The sequence below is a fragment of the Lonchura striata genome, chromosome 8 (genome assembly GCF_050655825.1).
Source record: "Lonchura striata isolate lonStrDom1 chromosome 8, ASM5065582v1, whole genome shotgun sequence".
Classification (NCBI taxonomy): domain Eukaryota; kingdom Metazoa; phylum Chordata; class Aves; order Passeriformes; family Estrildidae; genus Lonchura; species Lonchura striata.
Window position 1 is genome coordinate 27,873,147 of NC_140710.1, and position 12,599 is coordinate 27,885,745.

Here is a 12,599-nt window from a genome sequence, read left to right on the forward strand (position 1 = left end):
GATCTTGACCTATTAAGTGAGAATTAAAATGCACCTTTCAGGCATTAACATTGAGTTTCCTGACCATGTCCTTTTAGTGAAGGTTGTTTTCAAGTATATTTTGATAACATGTGTTTTTTGAAATTCATACCTTTGTCAGTTTGTTCCAGTCTCAGTCTTGCTCTGTTATACTGGTACAGCTGTTGAAGGAGCCATTATTGTAACCTGGATTGGTGAAGGGATTCTTTGTTATTTGGCCGAGTCCTAGTCCATAAACAAAGACTGATGTGTTTGAGAATTGCTTATTTCACGTTTTTCCTATATTCGTAGATTTAAAGAGAAACAAAAACAATGTGTAGATTATTAGAAAACCTCTGTGGCTTTTAAAGTGTTTATTTAAATTTGCTGTCAGGAGTGTTCCCAGAAGTGACTTTGTGATGCTGACAAACTAGTTTGTTGGGTGTGACTGTTTGTAAACAGAACATAAATACATAAATGAGGTACCAAAATCTGCTTAGTAAAATAGATTGCTCTGAAAGGTAAGGCCCTTGTGGAAAGCATGTTAGATTGTGTCTTTCATGGAATGTCTCTTACTCTATGGAAGGAGTAGTAGAAGTTTCTTTCTAATGTTTTGAAGTGGTCAGAAGGAAAAAGTAGCTTTTGCCACAGTGAGATGGGTCACAGCCATCTGCTTTCCTACTCTTGTCATCCCTGTGTCATGAGCCAGAATACTGAAGAAGGTGTGGGTTTTTTTAGATCACCTAAGCTTAAAAGCGTAAAATGTTTCTGATGCTGAAAACATGTTCCCTGTTTGTGGGGGAAGCGCAGCAGTACAAAGGGAAGAAGTTCTAAGGGCAAGAAGATAAGAGATATATACATTTCTGTGTAGGTCACTGGATGTAGGCTGTATGTACAGCAGAACTGGAATTCTGAAGCACATGGTTTAAAGAAATAAACCTGATGCAAAACCTGAAGGAAAGTTTCTAATATAGAATAATTGGCAGGTCAAGTAGTAAATTCCTAAAACAGAGTAATTTAAGTTGGAAGGGGCTTCTGGAGGTCATCTGATCCAGCTCCCTGCATATATTAAAGTAGGAATGATTTAGATAAGATTGTTCAAGCCTTTAACACCTTTCTGGGCAATCCGTTTCCACAATTGACTGCACTTAATTGTGCAATTTCTTTTCTCTCTCCCTTTAAGCTAGTTGAAATTTACTTTCCAGCTTGTGTCTGTTGCCTCTTAACATATCAGTGTCCATCATCCTAAAGAGTCCAGTTCTCCCTTCTGCAGCCTTTCATTAGAGAGCTGACAGTACTAAGGATCCTTTAGAGCTCTTTTCTGGACCAGATTGTGCAAACTCAGTTCCATCAGCCTCTCACTGTACACCATGTGCTCCTGCCATCTGGCCAGCTTGGCCACTGGACGTGCTCCAGAGTGTCTGAGATGTACCAGGGAGCCCAAACCTGGCTGCTCTGCAAACACAGGCTCACAGAGGGGACTGATCCTTCCCCAGACCTGCTGCCTGTTCTCCTGCAAACAGCCCACGCTGTGCTCAGCTGCCTTTGCTATGAGGATGTCCTGGTGACTTATTTTCAAAATTTTGCCTGCTGGGATCTCCAAATAGTTTTCTGAAAAAGTGAGGCTTTATCTAGTTTGTGTTCAGCCCATCTTGTCACAGGAGGTTGTTTTGCCACTGATACAGGACCCACCACTTGCCTTCACTGAACTTCACAAGGACTTATTAGTGCCTTTCTCCATCCTGTCCAGGTCTGAGGGGAGCTGACCACTCCTCCCACTCTGGTGTCATTGGAAACTTCCTGAGGATGCAGCCTGTCCCATCATCTAGATAATTCCTAAAGACATTGGGTGTTACTGCTGGTTTCATCCAGGTGATCCCCAGGGGATGTCACTGCAACTGCTTGGATGGAACTTGGTACAGCTGGTGGCTGTTCTTTCAGCTCAGCAGTCCAGGCAAATTCCCAAACACCTCACTGCTCACTTACCCCATGCCTGTCTCACCAGTTTGGCTGTAGGGATGCTGTGGGGGACTCTTGTTAATGGCCTTCTGTGTTCTGTGCTCTTCCATCATCTGCTAAGCCAGTCATCTCCTTGCAGTAAACTCTTTGTGTTCTTCAGGCGTCAGTTGTCCTTGGTAAATCCATTCCCTGTCATCTTCCTGTGCTTGAACAGAGGGATGCCTTCCAGGAGGCTGATCTGTGGTTGCCTGGATCCTCCTCCTTGCTCTTGAAATTGGTTGTGATATTTGCCTTTTTTTCTGGTCAGAAGGAGCCTCTGACTGTCTCATGGCCTTTTAAAAAGTGGTATCTTGGCTACACTGGCCATCTCCCTCAGGAGTCTTAGATATAGCCCATCTGGTTACATAGATTGCATGTTTCCAATTCCCTGAAGTGCTTCTAAACTTCATATTTCTCTTTTGGAGGGGACTTCTCACTCCAGCAGGCTGCTACTGGGCTCAGGGGTCTGGAAGGCTTCTGAGTGGACCTTGCCAGTGAAAACTGGGGCAGCAAAGGTACATGTGTGTCATCCTTTCCATGTACTTTGTTAACAGGTGACTTGTTCCACTGAGCACAGAGAGCACTTCTTCCTTACCTTTCCTTCTGCTGCCAGTGTTGATTTTTCCTAAAGCCATCCTAAACCCTGTGTCTTTGGGCTGCTCTTGGGTAGCTTCTCCAGCATCTGCCTGCTGGGTGCTTGTGAAGCAGAGATCAAAACTTTTGTATTTATAAGTATGTAAAACTTGGAAATTAGTTGAAGTGTTGGTTAGTGAATGATTCTAACTTCAGCTTGTTGTGGTTGAATGGAAGATTTCAGTTGCCCCTAAACAAGCAGCAAGCAGTATCAAGCTCTTGTGTAAGGGGGTAAGCCCTGCCTGAGATGTAGTGCAATTTGTACCAAGGAGACAAAGCAATCTTATCTTTTTTTTTTTTTTTTTAATAATATTCTTCCCCCATCACTAAAATAACTAACTCCACGTAGAAATGTACAGCTTTGGTGTATGGCCTTCCCCTTTCATTGAAAAGGAGATGTTAATATTTAACAGCAAGATGGGTGGATAAATACTTGATGCTATCTGTACATAAATGCTTCCAATTAGAATTAATTTAATTATTTTCTGTTGATGCATAAATCCATTTGAGAAATCATTGCGATAAATGAAAATCTTGGAAATCGAAGCATTTTTTATTCAAGATAAATAAGGGTATGAGTTCTTGAGTTACAATCTGTGTAGACAGTCTGAGATGAAGTTTTTGGTTAGTTTGAACCCTCTGTAGGTGCTTGATGGATCCTACAGTTTCCTAACTGGTGTCAGTGTGACTTGTGCTGATGTTCTGGTGATTCAGTGGTATCAAGATAAAGCCTTGGGTATGTCAGTAACTGGTCTGGTTGCTCTGTCCAAACAGGGCTTTGGTATCTGTTTGGACTAGAAACACCCTTCTTAGCATGGCTGAGAGTTCTGAGGTGAGGTGTTTTCTGGTATAGTAGAAAGATTTTGAAGTGGAGTTACACTTTGATGCAAAACAGTCCACAATAACTGTGGTAATTAATGGTAAAATTATAATCTGCACATTTGCCTTCATGTATGATCTTTCATTTTACATTAGGCTACTGGCAAACTCTTAAATAGTAGAGCTCATTACTAATGATGACGGACAGCTTCCTGTAAGAATTTAATTGCTTAAATTCTTGCTATCTCCCACATGATTTCTAACTAGAGAAGAAAAAGTAAAAGGGCAGAGAAAAGGAAAGGTGTTTTTAAGAAGCAGTAAACTGTCAGAACAAGATTTCAGTCAGCGAGTGAATCTAAGAGTGGATTTTGAAGGCCGTTTGCTAAATGGCTTAGTGAGGTCCCCATGTCACTCTTGGGCTTAGAAACGAAACAATTTGGTTGCTATCATACAGTGTATCAGTGGTGTAGGTGAGGAATGAAATCAGTGTGAACGTGACTGACAACAAAGTCCCTTCTCAGCACGTGCTATAAAACTTGTGTCATATTAATTCTTCTGATGAAAGAAATCAGTTTTGAGTAACCAGCCATGACCAAGCCGTGGTCTTCTCTTGCAAGTAAACAAATATACACTGCTCTCAGAATGTGCCTTACATTTTGTATGTGTATTTATTTATTTATTTATTTATTCTTTCATCTACAAAACCTCTATATGTCATATTGCAAGGTCTGATGGTACAAGTTTCCAGAAGACAACTACTTAGTAATTATGGAATAGTCATGAGGTTACACTTCTTGTCAGTGGTAAGTGATGCCTAAACCTCTGACTTTCAGGGTGTTGAGCTGAGTTAGGCAGCTGTGCTTTCAGTTCAAGTATTGCTGACCTTTCTGATAAGGTCATATCTGTTGTACGTACCTTAAGTCACACAGGGTAGAAAGCAAATTGCAGATGCTGATCTGTTACAGATGTCCATGCATATGACCTAATATCTCATTTTGGAAGGAAAAAGAATGAGAATTGAGGCCTTGTCCAATAATCTTATTCAAAGGATTGACTTTTAGTGTAAACTAACTGTATAGTTCGTTTTGATAATCTTTGCTGCTGTTTAGGGAAATGGACCCTGTTGTGGTAAATTGGTTTTTGTTTTAACCAGAAATGAATTTCCTTCTCCGTTCCCTATAATGTTTATTTGAGAAGTAGTTACATTTGAATGCTTTGCTTTTCTGTTAAATACAATTACTCAGGAGGTGTTACAGCTTCACAGTGGTGTAAGCGTGGCATGTTTCTGCTGGGTTTGAACGTTTTGGTTATAAATTCTGTAGCAGTCTGCCTTTTCTGAAGTTCCTTCAGTGGAAAACAGTTTAAAGAAGATCAATTTAAATATTTTGACTTCATTACTGCACTTCGTGGAAATCTGGTATCTTGTTATCCTCTATTTCAGCATAGTAAGTAAGACAGTTCTGATTTGTACTTCTATTGCCTATGCAAAATATGACTGTTTTTTTCTGAAATTAGATAAAATTATTTTGCTGGGATCCACAGATCTGTTGCAGTACAAAAATTTGTAAAAATACAAATACATATTTTTATTTTTAACAAATACATTACAATTTAAAAAGCATGTGTGTGTTATTTTTCTCTTTGTTTTCTAACTCTATTCTCATCCTGAGATTTTAATTAGGACAGAAGCTGTGCTGTGCCCTTTCGGTGTTCAGGCCTCTGTAGGCAAATCAGTGTGAAAATAAAATGCAAATATTCTTAATCTAGTATTTTGACTCTCTATATGTGTATTTAGATCCAAAATACAAGGTCCAGAATTTTAATTTAGAAGTTGGTGGAGTAATTTAAAAGCTAGCTAAAATTTGAAAATAATTTGGAAAATAATAATTTTTTCTTTGTATCTAAATAAGATATTGGTGTATTTCCCTTTATTAAGAGTTCAAATGCTTCAAGCTGGTATTTTTATCCTTAGAAGCTTGGAGTTTTTTTAATTAGCTGTTAGTGAGAAACAAATACTAGATGATATAATTTAGACTGACAAACCTGAAATGCTTGTGGCAGGAAACGGATTTTTTTTTTTTTTTCATTCTGTAAACCCTTCATTTTACTTTGTTCCACTGGTGTATACTTTCATTATTTCCTGTTATTTTGAAGAGAACTCTCAAATAAGTGGTTGGTGGCAGCGCTGCACAGCTGCCCCGGGTGCTGGCTGCTGAATTTGGTCTGTGTTCTGTGCATTGTTGTGCTCACTTTGGGGCTCGGTAGTGAAGTGTGCTCTTAGCAGAGAAAGTAGGAAGATTTGCAGCTTTTTTTAAGGCCATATTCCACTTCCTCAATCTTCCCGATACAACTGAAATCTGGGTAGCTTTTCAGTACTTCTGCTTGAACTTAAGTGTTTGTTAAAAGCAGCAGTGGAGTTGAATGAGAACTTTTGTGTGTGCCAGCAGTTGTTTTTGGAGTAAAACTTCAGCTGGGACTTGGGTCAGGCAGTCCAGTGACATTGGTCCCTTCTGTTTATGTAGACAGTTTGTATTTGCACATAGAGGTGCACTCATACCATAAAAGGTGTATTTAACCCTGCCATACTTGATCCTAATTGTTAAAAATTAGTGTTGGCAGTATAAACTCACAAGAAGTCAGGAACTGATAAGTAAAATTATTGTTTGGCATAACTGTTAAACAATTCTAAGGAAACGAGTAAGGAATGGAAGTCAGCAACTGATTTTTACATTGTTTTGATGGTTAAATCTTACTGTTTATTCCTATTACATGTGTGTAAAAACTGTGAGGGAAGAGGGGAAATGAGTCGATCAAAATGTCCAAGAAAATACTTTGTCAAGTTTCAAAACACTAATGTGAAGTTGGGAGTTATCCGTAGTTGCTTGGAGTGACAATTTGCTTTTGACCCTTATAACTTCCTCTTTCTGATTCTTCCTTTTTTTTGTCATATTGAGATATCAGTAACTCAGACTGAACATCAAGGGGTCAGACTGAAGTGTGGTTTAGAATTGAGTTTTTGATAGTAGCCAGAGAAATCAAAGGGTATAATAAGACCAGTTGAAGTGATCCTTGTTCCAGCAGTCTCTCCCAGTTTCTCTCTCTGGCCTTTGTGATTCTGTTTTTTGTTATTTGGCAGTAGTTGAGCTCCAGGAGTCTTAGTGGGGTGTATGGAAAGAGCAGGTGAGTTATTGTGTACGTTTCCCAAGAAATTCATGTGAGGTGCCACAGCAATTCTACATTTGCACAGTGCAGTTGATTATCATTGCTTTTGCTGGGGCTTCTGAACACCCCACTGCTGACTTTGCACAGACTTGGATGAGGGGTGGGGATGCTGCTGCTTTTCTAGGTCACATTTCATATTTAGGTTTGTGTAGGGACACAGTTTGTGGTAAATGGGAGTGGGGCTGCAGCCCAGCATCATCCATAGTGGGCTCAGCTGTGAGAAGCAGGTGAGCAGCACTGGCAGCAATGAGCCATGCAGTGCCCAGGTGCCCTGAGTAAAGGGAGCAGAGGGCACAGGTGCAATGCATCAGCATGAGGGGATAAAGGGTTGGGCTGAAGAACAAGAGGAGCAGATGCTTGCAGCCTTCTGGGGTGGCGTGGTGATGCTCTGCGTGGGCTGAATCTTTCTGAAGTTGTATGGTGATACTTTGTGAATCGTGGCCATCCTGACTGCAACATGTGCTGTAACAGGTTTGGATTCCTTGCATTGAAATTGCTTTCCTTATTCCACGGGTTTGGACCTGGCAGGGCAGCACTGCCCTCTCTGGCTCCGAGGCTGACTGGGACACTGCCTTTGGTAGGTGCAGTCTCTTAACTGTGTGTTTGGCCTTTCAGTAGCTTGTCCATAACTTAACACCCTCACTTAAAGGAAACAGGGGCAGGATGCTGACAACAAGGTGGAAAAAACTGGTTTATATAACCACATCATAGAGCATGGCCTTTTGTTCTACTTCACCTTTCTGTGACTTTTTACTTTTAGATTAGCTGTCTGTAACTTCATCTCTTTGTTTCCTTAAGTAAAAGTATTTTTTGGAAGCATTCAGTATGTAAACATGGATAATCAGTTTTCATATCTACATTTAATGAACACCATGCATCATTTATGTTGAAACTGATGGTACAGTGTGGTAATAGTTGGGAAGCTCTCTGAAAATTTGAGAGCGAAACTTTGATTAAGACAAAAAAGGCATAGTAAACACAGATTTTTGGCTTCTCATGTCTTCTTTCGTGCAATCAAGTGAATTTATCAAACTAGAAATTTGATTAAACACTTGAAATTCAAACTGCTCTGGATAGCCAGCCTCATCAGCTAGATATTTGGTTTGTTCATGATTGTTGGCTAATGTGAGACAAGAAAATTGCATCAAGAAAATGAATGACTTTTGCTGTATTTTTGTAAGATTTTTTGCTCTTATTATATAAGCAGCTATGTTATATTATTTCAGATGTATTTCCCCCTCAAGAGTTTATTCTCTGATTTTTATAGGCTGTTGTAGATTAATTTGAGGCTTAGGCCAAAAGTAATCCACAAGATTAATTCAATATTATGAGTGAGGTGTATAAGAGCTACATAATGGTAATCTGGCCAAGAGGCTAAGTTTATTCATTTAAAAAAAAAAATTAAATTGAGAGATTTTTCCTTGAGCCCAGTGATAGCTTAACCCTGAGAAGTATCGGAGAAGTCTGTTTTTGTTTTTAACAGAGATTTTGTCTTTTATAGCAATTCTATTTACTAATTTTGATTACTAGGGAAAAAACCTGCAAAAACAAGTGAAAAACTTCCATTGGCAGCCCCAGATTAATTGATCTATTGGAACCTTTTCTTTCCTGTCATCATTTTATGAAGGTCACTTTTTGAGTCTCTTCTGTAGTACTCCGAGATGAGTTTATTATTAGCAGCTTCAAGGAATTGAAGGTAACTGCAGGTAGTGCACTGAAAACATCTTTCTTGGTGTACCTTTTTCACTTACTTGCTCATATAGATTTGGAGGATACTTCCTTTAGGTCAAGTATGTTTTTGGTCAGAATTATAAATTTCTCTTTAATTGTTTATTAATTCCGCGAGCAGGTAGAGGGATTAGTTGATTGCTTTCATACTACCTTTCCAAACTTCAGTTCTGATTTGAATTACAGAGTGAATTAGATCACATGGAGAAATAACCTCAACAAACACACTGTCATTTAAAAAAACCAGTAAGTCTCTTTCAGCTGAGGAAAGTCCACATCATTCCTTAGTGCTTGTGTTCCAGAAGCTCTCATATGCACAACTCATACTAGTTACTGGAAGAGTTCAGGTAATTTGAAAGACTTTTAACAGTGATTTGAATGTTGAGGAGAAACCTTGGTTTTTCCTCCTCTTGATCAACATAATGAATGAAGCGATTTTTTTCTTTAGGCTCTGGATGGAAAAAGCAAAAAAAAACCCAGAAAGTGAAGGAAAGCCCATACTTTTTTTTTATCATAGTATGATGAAGGGGATAGAGTGATCCTCTGTCCCCTCTAAGACCTCTTCTTACTGATGGAAGATCATCTTTCTGTTAAGGGAATGGTCTTACTATCTTCTGTGAATTTCCATTTTCTAAGACCTTTGGAATGAACAACAGAGGTGCATTATGGAATATATGTATGAAAACTTGGCCTAGCCATGTGAAATGCCAGCAGATTAGTTGTGACATGTGGAGCATGTTGAGAATTCACTGGTCAAATAAAAATTAGTGGTAGTTGAATCAGTGCACTTCATCGTACATAGAGCTGGGAGGGGGACAGTGGTTAGAAAGAGGGTCACTTGGTGTGGCTTTTTGTTGCCGTGCACATTGTTCCCTATTTCTCAGCTTCAAGCAGGTGACTTTCAGGTTTCACTTAGTCTTTAAAATAACTATGGTTTCTCTCTCCATCTTTTTATGTTATATCTTAATATTTCTATGTTCAAGTGACAATGTAAAATCCTGGCTTTGAACCTAAAGGATTTTAAATAGATGTGACAATTTATTTTAAATGGAAATGCTTAAAATAAACTTAGGTGGGAGTATTTTATTTTTACCAAGAAGCTTGGTTTTGTTTCATATTACAAAGGGTGGGGGGTGTTGTGCTTGTTAAGTATTGGGGACACTGTTGAAACTACAGTTCTGATACAACAGTATCAGCTGAAGTCTAGATGTAGCTGTCAAATCAAAACTCAAAGTCCTTGCAATTTTGGAAAATCTGTGATTGAACTATGAAAAAAGTGCCTAGTGTTGTTATTCAGTTAAAACTTGTGATTGCCTTGGTCAACTATTAGAATGAAAGATGTAAGATTAAAAAATAATCAAAGGAGAATGAGATTTGAAAGGACCATGAAACATTGTCTAGTCCATGCCACAGTCACTGCTGCACTGACTGCAGGGTGGCAGCTCCTGCACTTGGTACAGAGGTGCCTAATGAGCTTAAGAATAAAATAGGATTTTGAGTTAAATCTGCAAAACCTGATATTCCCAGAACGCATGTTGCAAACCTCAAGGTAATAATTGTTGTAACCTTCAATTCTGGCTTGGAGGAACAAGGATTTTACTAACCCTGGGGCAGTCAGTGCAGGGCAGGGAGTCTGGGTTTCTGGTGGGTTTCAGTGGCGTGGTGGCACAGGATAGGGCACTTGTTTGGCACAGAAGAGGACTGGCACCTGGGATCACTGCTGCCTTGTCTCATACTGCTCGTCCATATGGGCTCTTTTGCTCTACATCATGTAATTATTTCTGGACATAGCAGCACGTGAAGAAAATTCCTGGTAGAAATACTCAGTTTATTTAATGGACAGAGGTTGTTCTGTTGACTGCATTAGACCCACAATGCTATTTTTACAGTTAGGGAATAAACCATTCAATAATCTCCTTAAAACAAGGATTGCATTATGCTTATGCTTTCGTCTGGAATATAGGTCATTATATTTTTGAGTGGTGATACAGTTGGGTAACTTGGCTGGTGATTGGTTTCAATTTGAATGCTGCCTGCAAGCATCATGTAGCAATGACAAAAAAAGCAACTTGGGTTTGCCAAATGCCAGCTCTGAAAAACTGCATACTCTTACTTGCTACTTTATATTTTCCAAAGTTAAAAATCAATTACTGGCTGCAGAGATTAAAGTGTTAGTTTTCAGTTGATGTCAGGGAAGCAGTGTGAAAGTGTAATAGAGTTGCTTTATCCTTGAGGCAGAATGAGCTACTGCTTAAATGAGTAAACCTGTTTGCTAGAACTTGATGTATAAAGTGTGGTTTGTTGGCTTATTTTTAATAAAATACACATGAAGACTGGTAATATCCCTATAGAGTAGCAAAAGAATACTTAACTATTATACTCTTTGGAAGGGAATAAATAGGAGAAAAGTTTCTCCTAAGTGGCTGAGAATAAAATGTATTTCCTTAGGTTGGTTAAACACTAATTGGATAAGCAAACATCAGCTGTACTTTGAAACAGCATTAATCAGTCTGTGGCAGCAAGAGGCAAGTGTGCTTGTGTGCTCTGTTCTACTGATGTCTCTTCCATGTGTGGACAAATCTTAGGCCTGAAAATTTATTTAAATAATTGTTGAAAATAATCCCACCAACCTTGTTTATAACTTTGTTTTTCTAAGGTGTGGCTTGTCATAGATGACTCCTGCTTGCTCCAATTGTACAAATAAACAGAAGGAAGCCCCCAAATTGCTGGGAGGCTGCCTTTGTAGCCTGCAGCTTTCCTGACATGCTTTCCCTTACCTTTACCTGGTATTTCATCTAGTGTTCATGATGCTTCTGCCACCCAGTATGTACATTTTAGGGGGTGAAGTCAGTTTTTTCAGTTTGCCTTGCTTGAGTCATGCTCCAGCTCACTACCAACCATATGCCCACCATTCCTCTGGGAATGGTTCTTCACCTCTGTGGTTTTAACTTTAAGCTAAATAAAAGCAGTATTTTTTCCCCTCAAACAACTCCATACTGTGACTGTAATATTTAAGTGGTTCAGTGGGTTGTGTGTAACACAGAGATTCGAGTCAGGAAAGCTGGTTCTCTCCTTTCCACCAAATGTCTCAGTATTCACACTGAGGTGTGTTTGACAGGTGCTGCTTATCACGTATTTGAGGCAATGCAGATGTAGTATGTTTTTGAAAGAGCACAGACATTTTCTTGTTTGTGTAGCTGTCTTTTGATTCTGTTTTCCTTAAATTGCTCTTCTTTGGCTATGAGATTGATTTTGGCTGTTGAATTGCAAAAAGATCTGGAGAAACCTCTGTATCTAGGCACCCAGTACAACAATTCCAAACAGTTTGCCATCATGAACAGACTAATTATTTGCTGTTGGCTACATAGTGGAGGTTTGCTTTCTCAGAGGAGACAGTCTTGCCAAAATAACAGTGGTTACTTTCTGGGGTTTTTTGCCCTTTTTTTTTTTTTTGTGGGTTTGTTTTGTTGTTGTGTTTTGTGGGTTTTTTTTTTTTTTTTGGGAAAGATTTTGTTCTTAACACTGCTCTCCTGGAAATAAGAAGGATTTTTTAATGTATATATATGTATGTGTTTAAAATACAGTGATACAACTCTGTTGCTTATTAAGTTTATTTTATTCCTGGGAAATTGTATCAGTAAGCCAAATAAATGGCTGTTTGTTTTTTCCATTACATGCTTTACATAATGTTTCACTGCCAGAGATAAGACTAGGAAACAATGTGTGGATAATAGAACAGTTTTTAATATGAGCACAAGAGATGGTTTCTCATGAAAAGATTACACAGAGAAGTTGAAATTTAAGCTGAAATTGTAGTGCTGTTGTGGTCAGTGAGATTTGAACAAACTGGTTTTATGACATCTAGAATTTTCTTCTGCGAATGTCAGTTAGTAGGGAAGAGGGTTTTGGGGCAGCTAGTAAGCTGTTCTGCCTCAACATAGAGAATGATATGGAGTTTTATCAGGTTGTTTAGCCTTTCAATGAAGAAGCACTGAAAAGGTGAAGCTTTGTGTGTTTGCAGCACTTCTGGCTTTCTGGGGAAAGTGTCCCCCATTAAAGATAGGGAGCTCATGGGGTTGGAGCCAGAGTTTTGATCCATTTCTTTTATGTCTTTGTGGCAGTCACCACGCCACTTCAGTAATCTGGAGAAATGAGTCATGGGGTGATTGCAGGGCTTGTCAGTGTAATGCACATTTTGCTGG

The 12,599-nt window shown here is 39.0% G+C and overlaps 1 protein-coding gene across 3 annotated transcripts in view; it reads left to right on the top strand.

Moving 5' to 3' along the window:
• Positions 1 to 12,599, top strand: part of RABGAP1L (RAB GTPase activating protein 1 like) — a 230,906-nt gene that overhangs the window by 2,788 nt on the left and 215,519 nt on the right. The window contains exon 1 of one of the 3 annotated variants that reach the window (XM_085586651.1): positions 5,002 to 7,246. The exons of 1 other annotated variant lie outside the window; for it this stretch is intronic. The gene's annotated coding sequence lies outside the window, so the exon portion shown is untranslated. Of the gene's footprint in view, positions 1 to 5,001; positions 7,247 to 12,599 lie in introns of those variants that run through there. One more of the 3 variants, XM_085586650.1, reaches the window with a different exon arrangement.